Genomic DNA, 15,057 nt, shown 5'->3' with positions numbered 1-15,057 from the left:
CATAATCCAAAACAAAGAAGAATGAAGTATGTACAACTTGTATGACTTGTTGTTTAGACTGATATAACAAATAAAATGTATATTTTACAGATATTGTAGTACTGTAGTACTATAGTATGTAGTACTTTTCATGTCTTACACAACATTTCTAGATACGATATATTATCAATTTATATCAGTATGTATTACACTTAGGACATTCCTTTACATGAAAATAACACGTTTGTACCCTGCCGTAGTATTTACATTTAATTTGTTATATTCTGAATAACAGAAGTATAATCTAACAATAACATTGTAATCGCATCTGTTGGCCTTACCATACTTTTAATACGGGTCGGAAATTAGAAAATGCAATAACAGAGTATGATACATCTTTTGGGAAATTAGCAAAACATTCAGGTGAAATCAGTTGATTACAGTTACGTGATCAACCTTTTCAATCTAGTTCAGCTAATACAATAAGAAAATACATGTTAATCAGATAATGCAATTACACAGCATATTCTACTGATTAAAGCTGATAAAATGAACAGTAAGATCGTTTTAATCACTAAGAATGGTAGATTTTGAAGCACACCAGAAATGGGTTGTTTTTTTGCACTTGTCTTCTGGCCCTGTAACCTTTGCTTTTGTTTGTTTTGGGTTTAACGCTGTTTTTCAACAGTATTTCAGTCATGTAACGGCGGGCAGTTAACCTAACCCTGGTCCTGGATTCTGTACCAGTACAAACCTGTTCTCCGCAAGTAACTGCCAACTTCCCCACATGAATTATCAGAGGTGGAGGACTAATGATTTCAGACACAATGTCGTTTATCAAATAGTCACGGAGAACATACGCCCCGCCCGAGGATCGAACTCGCGACCCCGCGGTCCGTAGACCAACGCTCTTACCTACTGAGCTAAGCTGGCGTTTAATTGGAACAGTTATTTTATTACTTAGTTTCGTAATTATACAATTCTTTTATTTTGTTATGTTTTGTCCAAATGTTAATCATATACAAATTGGAACACTGTTGTAGGTTTCAAAATGATTAAGCTTTCCAAGAAGAATCCGGTTATTCCTAATTGGGTGTATGTGCTATGATTTCGTAACTTGAAGGCAATACATAGCAGAATTCTGCTTAACCAGTGCTAAGGGGATGAAAGGGGTGCACGTTTTGTTACCTCTATAAACTGTTATTATTTTGCCTTGATGGCGTACTATGCTTCAAAAAATAATCTTCTTACAGATTTTTTATATCAAAGCTATATTTTTTTCTAAAAGTTTGTTGCACCAGTATGTGGTCTGATATGGTAATAATATAAAATTATACTGTTTCTGAATTTAGTTATTGAATATCAGTTTTGCAACCTGATGTAAAATCTGTTTTTAATTTGCACAATTTCTCAATATCAAGACAAATCTTATCATCTTAATATAATCACATCTGTCGGATTTCCTATAATTGTATTAAGGGACGGAAATTAGAATACGTTAAGATGATAATGAAATAAAAGAATACAAACAATCTTCAGGGAAATTAGAAAAAAAAATAGTTTGCGAAACAAGTTTGTAAATTACGTGATCCGTCTCATTTAATTTATATCCACTCAATTAATGCTGTTAGGAAAGCGATTGATTTAACTTCATCTAAGTAAGCAATTTCAAAACAGAAGAAGAACGGGTTTTATTTAAAGTTTCATAAATATTTAATGAATATTTTGAATTTTATATGAATTTTATGTAAATTTCATGTAAAACAGACAAAACAGCTGTCGAAATAGATACATCTATTAGTCAGATCTATAAATGGAGGTAACCAAAACAATGGATTCAATAAAACTGTCTAACTCAAAAGTTTGATAAAATATGTAGAAAAAATGATTATAGAAAATTGAATTTGACGAGTAGTTAAAAATATAATAATTTATGTTGATAATGAAATATGCGACAACCTTGGTATGAACAAAGGCATAAAGAGCCTTTAAATAATGTTTCAAAGACAATAATTATTAAACGACAAAAAAAACCTGACTTCAATTAATTTCATATAAAAGGTAGATATTATGTATTGTCTGCATATTCGTCTAAGTATGTGTGAAATAAACACTAAAAGTTATCGGTTAGTTTTTTTCAATTAGGTTCTTACCTTCTAATAAGTATTGGTAGAATACACCAACACATTTATTGTTAGTTCTATACGTACCTTTTGATAACTATATTCATACAGTATGATCGGAAAAAAAACAATATTTACTATTTATACTGAACAATAAATTCCCCGATATTGAAAATGATACTGCTTTTTTCCCACTTATCCTTAAAAACATTGCATATCCTTTGTTGAATGGTCTCACAGGGATGAGATAGAACGAGCTATTAGTGAAATAATATGAATCAAAATGCATATATTATTTTAGTGATATTACTTTGTTTAAAACTTTATATTGAGCGTATATTCCTTTGGGAAATTAGCAAAAGACAGACAAAAGTGTCTACAAATATGAAGACACACCGTTTGATTCATGTCTAGTGTAAAGCCTCGCAAAATAATTTAGATAAATGTATTTATTTCGTAGACACTATGCACTACTTAACCTGGGCGATTTTGACATTGAGAAATTAGCAAAAAGGCTGTGAAAAAAAGTGTCTATAATTATGAAGCCACACCGTTTGTTTCATGTCTAGGGTGAAGCCTCGCAAAATATGTTAGATTAGTGTATTTATTTCGAAGACACCACACAGGTGTTAACCTAAACGATTTTTGTGTTTTGTATCACAAAAATATTCACCAAGGGATAGCTATTGACTATGGAAGCCCTGGAGGGACAATTGACCTCAGTACTTCCAACTTTTGACTTCTAACTTTTGCACTTCTCACTTCGAACTTCTTGACTTACTACTTCCTACTTCTAACTTCCGCACTTCTAATTTCTACCTTCCACACTTCTGACTTCCAACTTCCTGACTTTCGACTTCTGATTTCCAACTTCAACACTTCTTACGTTGCTTTACAAGTCCAGGAAGATTGTTGAAACATTAATACTGATAGCTTGGTTTGTTCTGAATGCCGCAAGAAAAATTAAAAAAAAAAAACTTAAATCTTTCATTTGAACAAATCCATCTTTAATTCGATCGATGTTGCTCACTACGCGCATGTCACAAAATCATTATCATCGAGCGCGCGGCAAAAAACACGCAAATTATATGTCCGCACGCATATTGTGAATAGTATGTTTAACATACTGACTAAAGGTTTTGGTAGGATTACCCAAATATATACATTAAAGATACTCGTCATTCCAATCGTTTAAATCCGGTATTTACCGGAGTCTGTAATATATCGCATGCGCTCCAGGTCTGTTTTAGTTATAGTCTTTTTCTATTTATTTGAGACACTTTTTACTTTTCTGAACAAAGTGCAGCATCATGATTAACAGTGTATATTATTAAAATGAAAAACAAAACAAAAGTTGATTGGCTGGTCAAATTTGCTAAATTGCAAATGTATTTTTCTTATCTAAATGTTCACCTTCGAAGGACAAAATGTGAAGCAGAACAGCTGAAAGTAGCACACTAATATTTTGTAATCATATAAGCTAAATACATTTGTATTGTAATTGTAATATGACTGTTTGAATGAGTAATTTAAAATAATGTGTTTTTAATGATTACCATTCAAAACCGGTTACTGAAGGAGCTCCAATCATGTTGTAAGGACCCGTTTTAGCTAATGTCTTGTTGGTATATTAATATACTTGTTGCGATTTAATCTCCTTTTGGGTTATTTCAGTTCTGCACATGGAAGAAGAAGGTCGTTTGCAAATAAAGGCCAGGGTTGTTTTTGCTTCTAATCGAAGGAATCCTCGATCATTTAGTTGGAAAAGGTATATATTTTATATAACTGTAGATCATTTTCTTACATTTAAGTCCTATAGTATACTTTCGTTGTTACCAAACCGCAAGAAAACACTTCTAAGAGAATGCCATTCTGAGTTCTCAAAAAAAAAAACCTTTAATAATAGGTCATGTCAAACAAACTGTTAAATTCCCAGACAAGTATCCGCGCTTTCCCAGACAAATATCACAGTATTATCTATAGATGGCCTTATAGGCCATGTAGCAGAAGTTTATCAACATAAGGTCAACAAAATCAAATATTTTCGACACAATTTCTTTTTAATTTGTTAGGTTTTTAAACCTTTTTTTATCTAGGCTCAACGCCTTTATGTTAAAAACCATTTTGTATGTAAAATTTACATATACATTGGAATATACAGGCTTTACATTGCTTACTTTTATCATGCACGGACGATACAAGATTCTTCATGATACCATGTAAAAACTGGTTTTGCTCCTGTATTGATTTTCATTATTCTTCATTTGATGAGGCCTATTCAACCAAAGTAAAATTAATTTTTTTAACCTGCACTTTTTGTGTTTCAATTTTAACTCAGGAAGTAGTTTGAAATAAAACTATGATTTAGATTCTATGCTTCGTAGTACAATGCCAATATAGGGCTTGCACTTTTGCATGCTGGAATAGGCCATATTGCATTTTACATATTAATCATATATATCATTAATGGTGATCCAATATGCTTTTATCCCGGAAGCACGCATTGCTTATCGACAGATATCAATAAAGTATATAAAAGATCCTTTGAAAACAAAGAATGCAGCAAAGCAAAATAATGGCAGACTCGATTTGACTGCGTCTCTTCATGAGAGGTGACCATCCCAAAGACAACACTAAAGTACAAATAAGATAAAATAATAGAATGGATAAAGGAAGTTAATAAAAGGCGAAATTACTAATGTCAGCTATATTTTTTTGAAATAAGAAACAGTTACGTCAAAAGACGGCCCATAAACATGCTTGCAAATCCCCGCTCTATGTTTATTTCCGGAAAACATAGTAGTGGAGTATTTCTCGCACTGTTTAATTTTATAATTTTGTGGGTTTTTTATATAAAAACATTTTCGCATAGCATAAATAGTAAACACAGATCTATGCATTGAACAGAAGATATTTGTGTCATTGTATTTTTATTGAACTAGGCTATAAGACGGACAACGAATACATTTAAGTTAAATTGAAGACATAATTGTCTAGATGTGTCTAGATTTAAACGTTTGGTCAGATTTTCAACAAATTTCGTTATGTTCAAGAGATTTTAAAGGGAAAAATACATTTCAAACAGTGCTGAAAATTAACAGACATTTTAATCAAAGCATTTTCGGAACATATGTGGAACGAATTCCTTTATTCATTTGTCCGTTATCTTTTGAAATGACAGAAATACATTACTGTTTTTTTTTTAAGATGTACAGCGAGGATATCTTCTAGACATCATTAAACGGTATATTTATATAGTGTTAAAACAGTTTCCATCCTTTGTTTGAATTCCCTGAACAAATATATTGAAAGAAGATTTACAGAATCTAATAAATTCAACAGCATTCGGTGTCTTGGAGAAATGTCGGACTTTTTTTAATCAAATTCTGTCTAACTTAACATTTTTGAAAATTTTCTTTTGTATCAAATGTCGTTTCTTACCTTGTGTTATTCCAACATATATAAAATGTCCAAGTCAGTTATTATACGTCAAGGATAGTTCTGCAATATAGCATGAACAATAGTTAAAGGATGTCTCAGTATTGCTTTAAATTGTGTAGCAAATTAAATTTAATTGCATTGTAGAATATATCCTTTTTATTGACGGTAATTGACTCCAGACACAAGAAGAACAACTTTAATTTTAGCTTCTATTGGAACCGCCTCACATCGTCATTCGATTACACTATGGATACAGAATTATTATCAGATACTGCAGGAATATCAGCTTTTTTTGCTGGTATAGGTCTTTTTGATTTCATACTAAACTTTATATGACCGTTTAGGCTACAAATACTTTGATAAGTTAAGTGCATTGCTGTTCAGTCTTTTTTTATCTTATAATAGTTCGAATATTTCATTTCTTAAAACCCGCTCAGAGTCTTCTTTAGAGTTTTATTTTGTGGAAACCCAACGTAAAATATACAGTATCAACATCATTTTATATTTTATCTGCAACCATGTACAACGTTACAATCATATAGTTGATGTTAACGTTTCTTTGATAATGTGTACAATGTAATCTTTCATAAAAGATAATGGAATGTGCAACACCCTTCACGCCCCTTAGTAGCGGCTTAAAGGTAATTCTTTTATTATAGTAAGATTGACTGTCCTCCATGATTTCAAAGGACAAGAAAATACAAGTATAGAGCAGTTTAAGACTGCTTTTGTGTAGGGATAATACACGTTTTTTTGTGTATTAACATCTGCAGAAACCCTTGGGATATGTTTGTGACCTCGACCTTCGGTCTCGGTCACAAACAATCCCGCGGGCTTCTGCAGACGTTAATACACAAAACAAACGTGTATTGTCGCTATTCTTGCATTAAAGAAACATTGCACGACGACTGAATGCATTGTTTTCATATGTGATGACTTTATGATTCACATGTTCATATTTAGTTACCATTCGGTTGTTCTTGGAAACGGTAAACATGTTTTAAATATCCATAACCGGGGCACACATATCAACAACACTACCAAAAGCGTGATTTGAAGGTTTTTGAGCATCTTATTTTTATTCCTAGTTATTACAAACGTTACATTACCCATAATTCTGCATATAACTTAAAAATTTGATGAACAGGAACACAAATTTAAGAATAATAACTTTACCTTCGAATTATTTTGAGTACGTACACATTTAGAGTACGGATGAGTACGAACGTAGTGACAAGCTTTCAAAATGTTTTATCCGAATTCTTCGCAAAATTAGATAAAAACAATCCGACTGATACTTACAAAAATCATTAAAATGATTTCTAAAAACAAACAATTGCGCAAGTTACACGCAGTTCTTATACATTCACGGTTATCAACAAAAAATGAATCGACTCCGACTTCTAAAAGGGGGTGTAAACAAGGGTGGAGCGAGTACGTACATGTTTGGGGGTAGTGCCTTTGGTTTTGGTAACTGATACAGCAAAACATACTATGGATTAGATTGCATCTTTTATGCTACAAGAAGAGAATATTATGGAAGAATCAAGACACAGATACCAGATGTCAATCTGCGCAGAAATACATATATACATCCCTGACAAAGCATTTCACAAATAAAAATCATGTATTAACAGCACGTGAATTGCCTTGTTTTCACGTGATTTTTCTCCCGTTAATACATGGGCGGATCAAGTAAAAAAAGTAGTTTTTATGCAAGAATTGTGGTTAATAAAATCTCTTAGAAGCACAGAGCACAGCCCAACAGGAAAAATAACAAACTTTTTTGTTCTGTATCAACTGTTCCATGTGGTGTATCAGGACTAAAATCAAGTATCAGCATCTTCATGCCACTTAAAGACTGAATATTTATTCTATGCAACTGAATGTGATAACAGTGAAGTTATTGCGTAATCCCATAGCTGTATAAAAATCTGAAAATGAAATGGTTAAATGACAATATGCAATAAAAAGCAGCCATATTATAACCTATTATATTTCATCAATGTTCTAAAGGTGCCTTTAAAAAGGAATCACAAAATTGCAATTTGTAAATTTCATGATCCATCTTATCCGCCGTAATCTGAATCTACATCGAATACATATTACCTAATAAAAGCAGGAATAAAAAGAATTTTCACATGGTAAGCCAGGGTAGTGTTATTGTTTTTATAATTCAACGAAAATGAATTTTAGAAAAAAACTGCGAACGTCTGTGACAAAAAATATATAACATTTAATTTTCATGCGTCTTACTACACTTCTTTCGTATATGGTACTCGGTTTAATTACATCAATAAGGATAACATAGAGATTAAGAAATATATATAGTATACGCTTAAAGCGGAACATCAGCCAATTTTGTCCATTAATCCTATCAGTCAAACTAAGCCTAAAAGATGTCCCGTCATTAGTACATGGTAATCAATGTCAACTTAAATGTGGCTTGTAATATTTATCAAACCGATATCAGACGGTTGAGAAAAAATTCCGCATAAATCTTCTGAATATATGTTCCGGACATTACAGCGAGTAATATATACGATGGATCAAGATAGATATTTTATTTCAACATACGCACGTACGCACACATTAATTTTTTTGTCATAAACAAATTTGTTCTAGATTCCGCTGCAATACAGCAAAAAAAATAGCACATTAAGACTCGTTATGAAATTGTATATCGTTGCATTATTATGGCATTGCACTAAGTATACGTCCATTAGAAGTTGTATAGTTGTATAGGGTCTCTGATGTACATCAATTTTGCACTTGTGCGTGCCTTACAAAAAGCAACGTGACCAGAGATCAGTATAATTTTCAAACAAAAGCCGACAAACATTTCTTTACGCTAATACGCGAAGTAAAATAATGTCATACTTTCGCTGATATTGGACCCGCATGCCGTATCGTACTAGCAAACGAGTGTTTGTTTCTATAGGTACAGCGTAGTGTAAAACAGATGTCGGTTCTATTCGTTAATAGAGAAGAATTGGTCAGCTCTTTCACCTATCTCTGACTTTCATGACAGTAGCAGATCGATTATTTGTCCACTGTGACGTTAATTTTCCTCTCGGGACTAGTGTTACAGATATTAAATGTCTGCTCAGGTTGCCTAGCAATGATGTAACATAGATATCCAACTTTATTACGAAATAAGCAAGGTCACCAGCTGACATAAAATATTCCTCAGAACGATATGTGACTTAACGAATAACAATTGAACCGCAAAATATTTAATTATTTTAAAAAATGATAATAAAATTTATTTGTTTTTTTTTCTATGGATATGTCCGTAAAGTAGCAAAACATCAATATTTGTAAAGAAATGTGTTCTGAACATTTAATTAAACTTGTGTCCAAATGCGTCTTCCGCCCTTTTTATGATATCAAAATATATACAGTCTAACCTGTCAATAGCGGTTGGCTAAGGGACTGAATTAATGAAAGTGACCACCATAGACATGTTTTCATAATCAGTTTTTGAGTTTGTTATGTCTCTATTGTAGCAGGTACATGCATTTTAAAAGTATAAACCATATTCCCGTGATACTTAAACCTATAAATACATTAAAATGATCACATTTTTCAATAATGCTATAAGACAAAGCAATTTTAATGTTTACGAATTTGTAATGCGACAGTGACCGGTATATCACAAATTCGGTCATTTTTGCATTAGACAGGGTCATGCTATATCAAGGAGGGTCGGTACGTTATTCGTCAAATATGACATTCCTTCCGATTTTGATGAAACTTGGTCCAACTATAGCACTACAGCACTATGGGTCCTATTTATTTTTCCGTCGTCTTGGCAACAGAAAGTTATCAGTGATAACGTCACGAACGTCGCAAATGCCCCAAAACCTCCGTTATGAGTCTTCTAAAATGTCTAATTCCGATTTAAAATCAGCGAAACTGCACAATTTGAAACTTTTTTTTTAATTTATAGAAGGACTAGCTTGTTTATCAGTGGTATCGCACTACATTACATTTGCCATTTATCATTTCATTGAGCAACCCGTGATATCCTTCTGATATAAAATTTTGGCAATCTAATTCAGATTAGACTGTACTTCTATTATTGGAACATGCAGGTCTAGGTAACTCTTAATGTCGTTATCTCTTACGAAGACCATAATGCTATCATTTTATTTATCAAAATATTGCTAGATTTCTTACTATACGTACACAGTGTCAATGGGGGCTTCTTCAACGGCATTTGGCTATATGATAATTGCGTCATAGGATTCCTGTTTATGACTAAGTTGTATTTTGACGCTACAAGTTATCGAATCCTACACACCATATTGAAACAAGAATGTTACATGTGTTATAGTTAAATCTACAACACTAGTATGTGAGAAGATGATAATTGTATGAATGATCAGACACCCCATCCACTCACTTTTGAGGTAAAAATTCAGAACAAGACTTATATAAAGATCTTGAGTATTCGGTTTATTATATTATGTTTAGCTAACCACATAGAGTATAGAGATGGTACCTAAAAAATCAAACTACATCTGATATTACTTTCTGTTGAAAAACTTAATACCGGAGTACCTCAATTATACATTGGTTTCACTTTCATACTTCAGTTTTCATGCTGAAAGGTAATATTTAATCCGAAAAATTTGTTCCTACCTGGAAAAGTGAAGCCATTGGCAGATAACTCTTCTAGGACTATTTAGTTATGTGAACAAAGTATGCATAGATTCGGATGTGTTTCCCAAAAATATAGTTTAGTTCAAGATCTATGAACAATCATTCCAACAAAAAAATTGAACGTTATATTAATTTTCATATTCAAACGAATTTATTCAAAGACAATTTATTTTATTTATTACTGCCAATAATTTACAGGTGTGGTAATATCATATGAAAGAAAGCATTATTCGTGAGAAAAATATAAACAGACTATATGAACTTTACGACATCGAATCCCTCAACATTTTACAAAATTCGTTAAAACAGAGCGATATAAAAATGTACATTCTATCTGATGGTCGCACAAAAGCCATACCAAAAACTGTGCCGAAAGACGTTATTTCACTTTTTATGACACGCACCTTGTGTTTACAAATGTACCTAATTTGCATATTGACCGAGGCGTTCGGAACAGCATTTACCTTGCAGAATCTACTGTTACAGAAACTTCTGTTGATAAAATGCAAACGTTTTTTATGTTAAGTGAAAAGCAATGACAATCACCTTTCTTTAGCTACTGCACAAAAACAACGAAGCCGATGTCGCTGTCTAAAGTTCCCGTATTTACTGCGCGGTGCTATGTTAAAATATTTCTAGTGTGAGAAAAGCGTTATGCGCTTTCAGTTTTGCATTTGATTTGTTTTTGTTGTCATTGAATACGTAGCTTTAGGTACCGTCTCTATAGAGAAGCCTATTAAAAGAAAATGCTTTATAAACAGTTTATTACTTTGTTTAAAATTGATGAAAACGAATTGAATTATTGATCAAGAAAATAAAGAAAAACTATATCTAGATTTGTTTGTTTGTTTGTTTTGTCGCCGTTTCTCAACAGTATTTCAGTAATGTAACGGCGGGCAGCTGACCTAGCTAGTATTCCTGGATTCTGTACTAGTATGATTTAGGGATTTAAGATTTTAAACTACAGGTATTATTTATGTAATGCAATAAAATCAATTCGAATCCGTTATTCGTATTCTTTGCTCTCTCTGATTTGATTTACTTTCATTTATATTGCTACTTCCTAAACTACACAATAATCTTATAACTTTTGTTCGTTATGAACAAGAGTTATAAGATTATTGTGTAGCATGCTAGTTATAAGTGCATAATGTTGAGTGTTCATTCGCATTATCGTAACTAAAATTATTTGAAAACGTTTTTCAGAAAGCATCAGATTAAGTGACATGTGCAGAAAATTCCAAGCAGGGCTATTGTAATACATTCAGATAATGATAAAGTCCAAAATGAAACGGAAATGTTGAATCAATTTAAAGCAAGTCATTATTAATAGGTGATACAACAGTTAATACGAAAATAAAACTGTGCCAGAAAATTAGTCAATTTAGCGATTTGAAATAATTAGTCTCAGTTATTTGAGTAATATTTTCTCTTTTATTTTATATCTTTATCTATTTTACTCAAGCAATGTTCTGTGTTATTAAAATTGATGGGATTTGAGATAGCATCGTATCTGCAGCAAAGGCATATTATAAATGTAATTACAATCACTTTCTATTTAACCTGTGGACAGAAAAATTATCTAACGACTTTAAGATTTAATGTAAAATATTAAAAGTGTTGTGGCGAGCAATTTAAAAATTTTCATTGGATAGGACAGTCATAGCTTACTTAGCCAGCAAAACTTAATTTGTTTCGCATATTTGCAATTTCAATCAAGTCTTACCGTTTATTGATGAATAAAGTGTTTGTGTACCTGATATTATCCCAGAATATTGAAAAAAAATCCCTAAAATATTAAATCCACCAAAGTCTATTTCACATCATAACATATACGTTTTGTTCTCCTTAAACACATGTGATATCGTGTTTATCTTACCATGCGTTTAACAGTATTTGATTCCAAATAAAACAAAAAGGGTTTATATTGAAGCCGGTATTGGAACCGCCTGATATCGCATCATCAATACGTTAACTCTGGAGCCGCAAGAGAAGTATTGGCTATTTGCTGTTACCAGATTTCCTTTTGTTGTCATGATATCAAACAGTATATAAGCTGCATTATCTAAATATGCAGATGCTGCAAAGAAATGTTTATCACATTAGGGATTAAGTGTCAAGAAAACAATATGTCAATATTTTGAAGAAATCATTAAACTCATACGCACCAGAAAAGTACACGTATCATTTAGATTCATGCAAAGTATCCGTGTTCAACAGTCACTTTATGTTTTAAAGAATCTACAATTGTGTGTGTGAGTAACAGAAAAGGCAAACATCATGTGATAAAGTGCTTGGAATCGGTAAGACTAAAGAACACGTGTTTAGTCATAGGGATTGCATGACTTCAGTTTTTAAAATTTGGATCATTAAACCGAACTGAATTTAAACAAAGAAATCAGAGAAGACTAAGCTTCTGTTTATTTCTATTGTGTTTTCATTTTTGATATATCATTTTCGTGTTTCAAAGGTACAAAATACTTGATCGGTCTCAGGGTAACAACTAAGAACGTTTATACCAAATCGGCACGCGTTCTTGTCATATTTGTTCTTTATCACGGTCAAATTTATTTGCCGATATTAATATATGTGTTGTGTACTGTACCTCTATATATAATCTTTAAAGAAATAATCATGAAATGTTTTCGGTTGACAGGAGTCCTCTGAAAATAAAAATATGTGTCATAGGAAGGTAATATAATGCTTATATATTTTAATATATGTTTAAATGCGACCAGATCATGATTCTGGTGTTAGTGATTTAACTAGTTATACTAAGTACTCGTGTATGGAACAACCGATAAACGAATTGTTTGTCGGTTTCGATGTGCTTTATCATTTCGTAAAAGTACATGTAAGTTTCATGTTTAAAACCGTAATTGGAACATCAATCATTTCATACGATGTTAATACGGCTGTCGTGCTGTTTATATGAAAAATAGTGCTATATGTCGGAAAGAAGGTCACAACATTAATTGATTCTATACATAAACAAAGAATCCCTATTTCAACGCAGAATATACTTTATTGATAGAAAAACCTATCACGCCGATCGTGACAAACCAGAGGATAATTAACCTACAAGTGCAATTATTTTTCATTACAGTCTTTTAACTCTACTCAGAATATTGTACCCCAAGGTGCGGCATTAATTTATGAAACAAAGAGATTTTAAAACACTCAAACCGATAGACACATATCTCATGTTATTGTTACGTTCAAGATTGGTTCATTTGGAACATGGTTACAACTGCATGTTCAGATTACTTACAGACATAAACGCTTCTTCTTGCATTGGTTTAGAATTATTTTGCTACTCGTGAATTTTACTTAGTTAAGCTTATTAATACGGTATTGTTTTCTTACTTTCTAAAGTTAATATATTACTATCACGTATTTTTTTTGTGATAACAATTTGCTTGTTTCTATCTCATATAATGGAATATTATTTTAAAATGTTTAAAGAGAAATGTATAGGTCTTGTATTAAAATCTTCAAAAGCCACATCACAGCATTGTGCCTTTCAGATATTTACAATTTATACTTAATTATTGAATACCTTTAATAATATACATGGAATGACATAAAGTCTGCTAATGAATTACGTGTTTGAAATGCCATACAAATCCTTGGCATTACTCAAATGGTACGTGACAATCATTAACATTTTACGTTATTGCATGTGTGGAATCGTTAGAGTCTGGCGCTGATTTTCATAGAAAGAGAAGAACCATGGCTCCATCCTTATATTTCCCTGATATTATATAAAACAAATGTTATATTTTGTACTTAATTAGATAACAATATTAATGAAATTAGTGTATCTCAAGATGAAACACATTTTGATAAACATACAGTCAAAATGAAGCTTACATTTTACAACGGTCTCGTTTAGGCATTCAAACACGTGTTACTTTTCATTAGATGGCTAGTTTTGACAAATGCTTCCACATATATATTAGAGGATTTAGATATAAAACAGTTCAGCTGTACTAAGAAGAGGAAAATAAATACTGCATCTATTCATACTTGAATTATACATACGTGAAGTTATCTTAGCTGCTTTACACAAAATATGTCAAGAAAGAATGTTTATGAATTTAACTAGTGTCAATTAGTTTGTGCAACCGGGCCCTTCATTATGATTTGTTTTTAGTATTGCAAAATAGTTTCTAAAATTCATTCATTTAGCTTTTACCTCTTAGCTTTTATTATATACGTGTGTTCTGGGAAGTAAAGGTGAATGATTGGTAAAATGAGGACTGAGAGAGAAGCAAGAGAGTGTCTTCGTTTGATCTTTATACTGAAACTAGAACTTTATCTTTTATCTTTATACCGTTTTCTAATTAAAAATCTCTTAATCATGTAATATGCAACAAGAGCTGTCTCCATAGGATGACACATGCCCCCAATGGCACTTTGAATGAATAGTTATGGCCGATGTTAGAGTTTAGGACCTTTGACCTACGGACCTGGGTCTTGCGCGCGACACGTCGTCTTACTATGGTACACATTCATGCCCAATAATTTTAAAATCCATGCATGAATGACAAAGATATGGACAAAACACGCCCATCAATGCACTATCATGAAATATGACCTTTATCGTCTAAGTGTGACCTCGACCTTTGAGCTACGGACCTGGGGCTTGCGCGCGACATGTCGTCTTACTGTGGTACACATTCATGCCAAGTTATTTGAAAATCCATCCATGGATGAGAAAGATATGGACCGGACACGAATGCACTATCATGAAAAATGACCTTTAACGTCTAAGTGTGACCTTGGCCTTTGAGCTACGGACCTGGGTCTTGCGCGCGACACGTCGTCTTACTGTGGTACACAT

At 32.3% G+C, this 15,057-nt stretch overlaps 1 protein-coding gene across 1 annotated transcript in view; it reads right to left on the bottom strand.

Moving 5' to 3' along the window:
• LOC123528167 (G-protein coupled receptor dmsr-1-like) overlaps positions 1–12,171 on the bottom strand; it is a 31,301-nt gene extending 19,130 nt beyond the window's left edge. Inside the window, exon 1 of the mRNA XM_045307906.2 lies at positions 11,968–12,171. The gene's annotated coding sequence lies outside the window, so the exon portion shown is untranslated. The remainder of the gene's footprint in view (positions 1–11,967) is intronic.
• Between the last annotated feature and the right edge of the window lie 2,886 nt (positions 12,172–15,057).

Source organism: Mercenaria mercenaria, chromosome 14 (genome assembly GCF_021730395.1).
Source record: "Mercenaria mercenaria strain notata chromosome 14, MADL_Memer_1, whole genome shotgun sequence".
Classification (NCBI taxonomy): Eukaryota; Metazoa; Mollusca; class Bivalvia; order Venerida; family Veneridae; genus Mercenaria; species Mercenaria mercenaria.
Note: the sequence above shows the minus strand (reverse complement) of the source record. Positions and strands in the feature narration are given on the sequence as shown.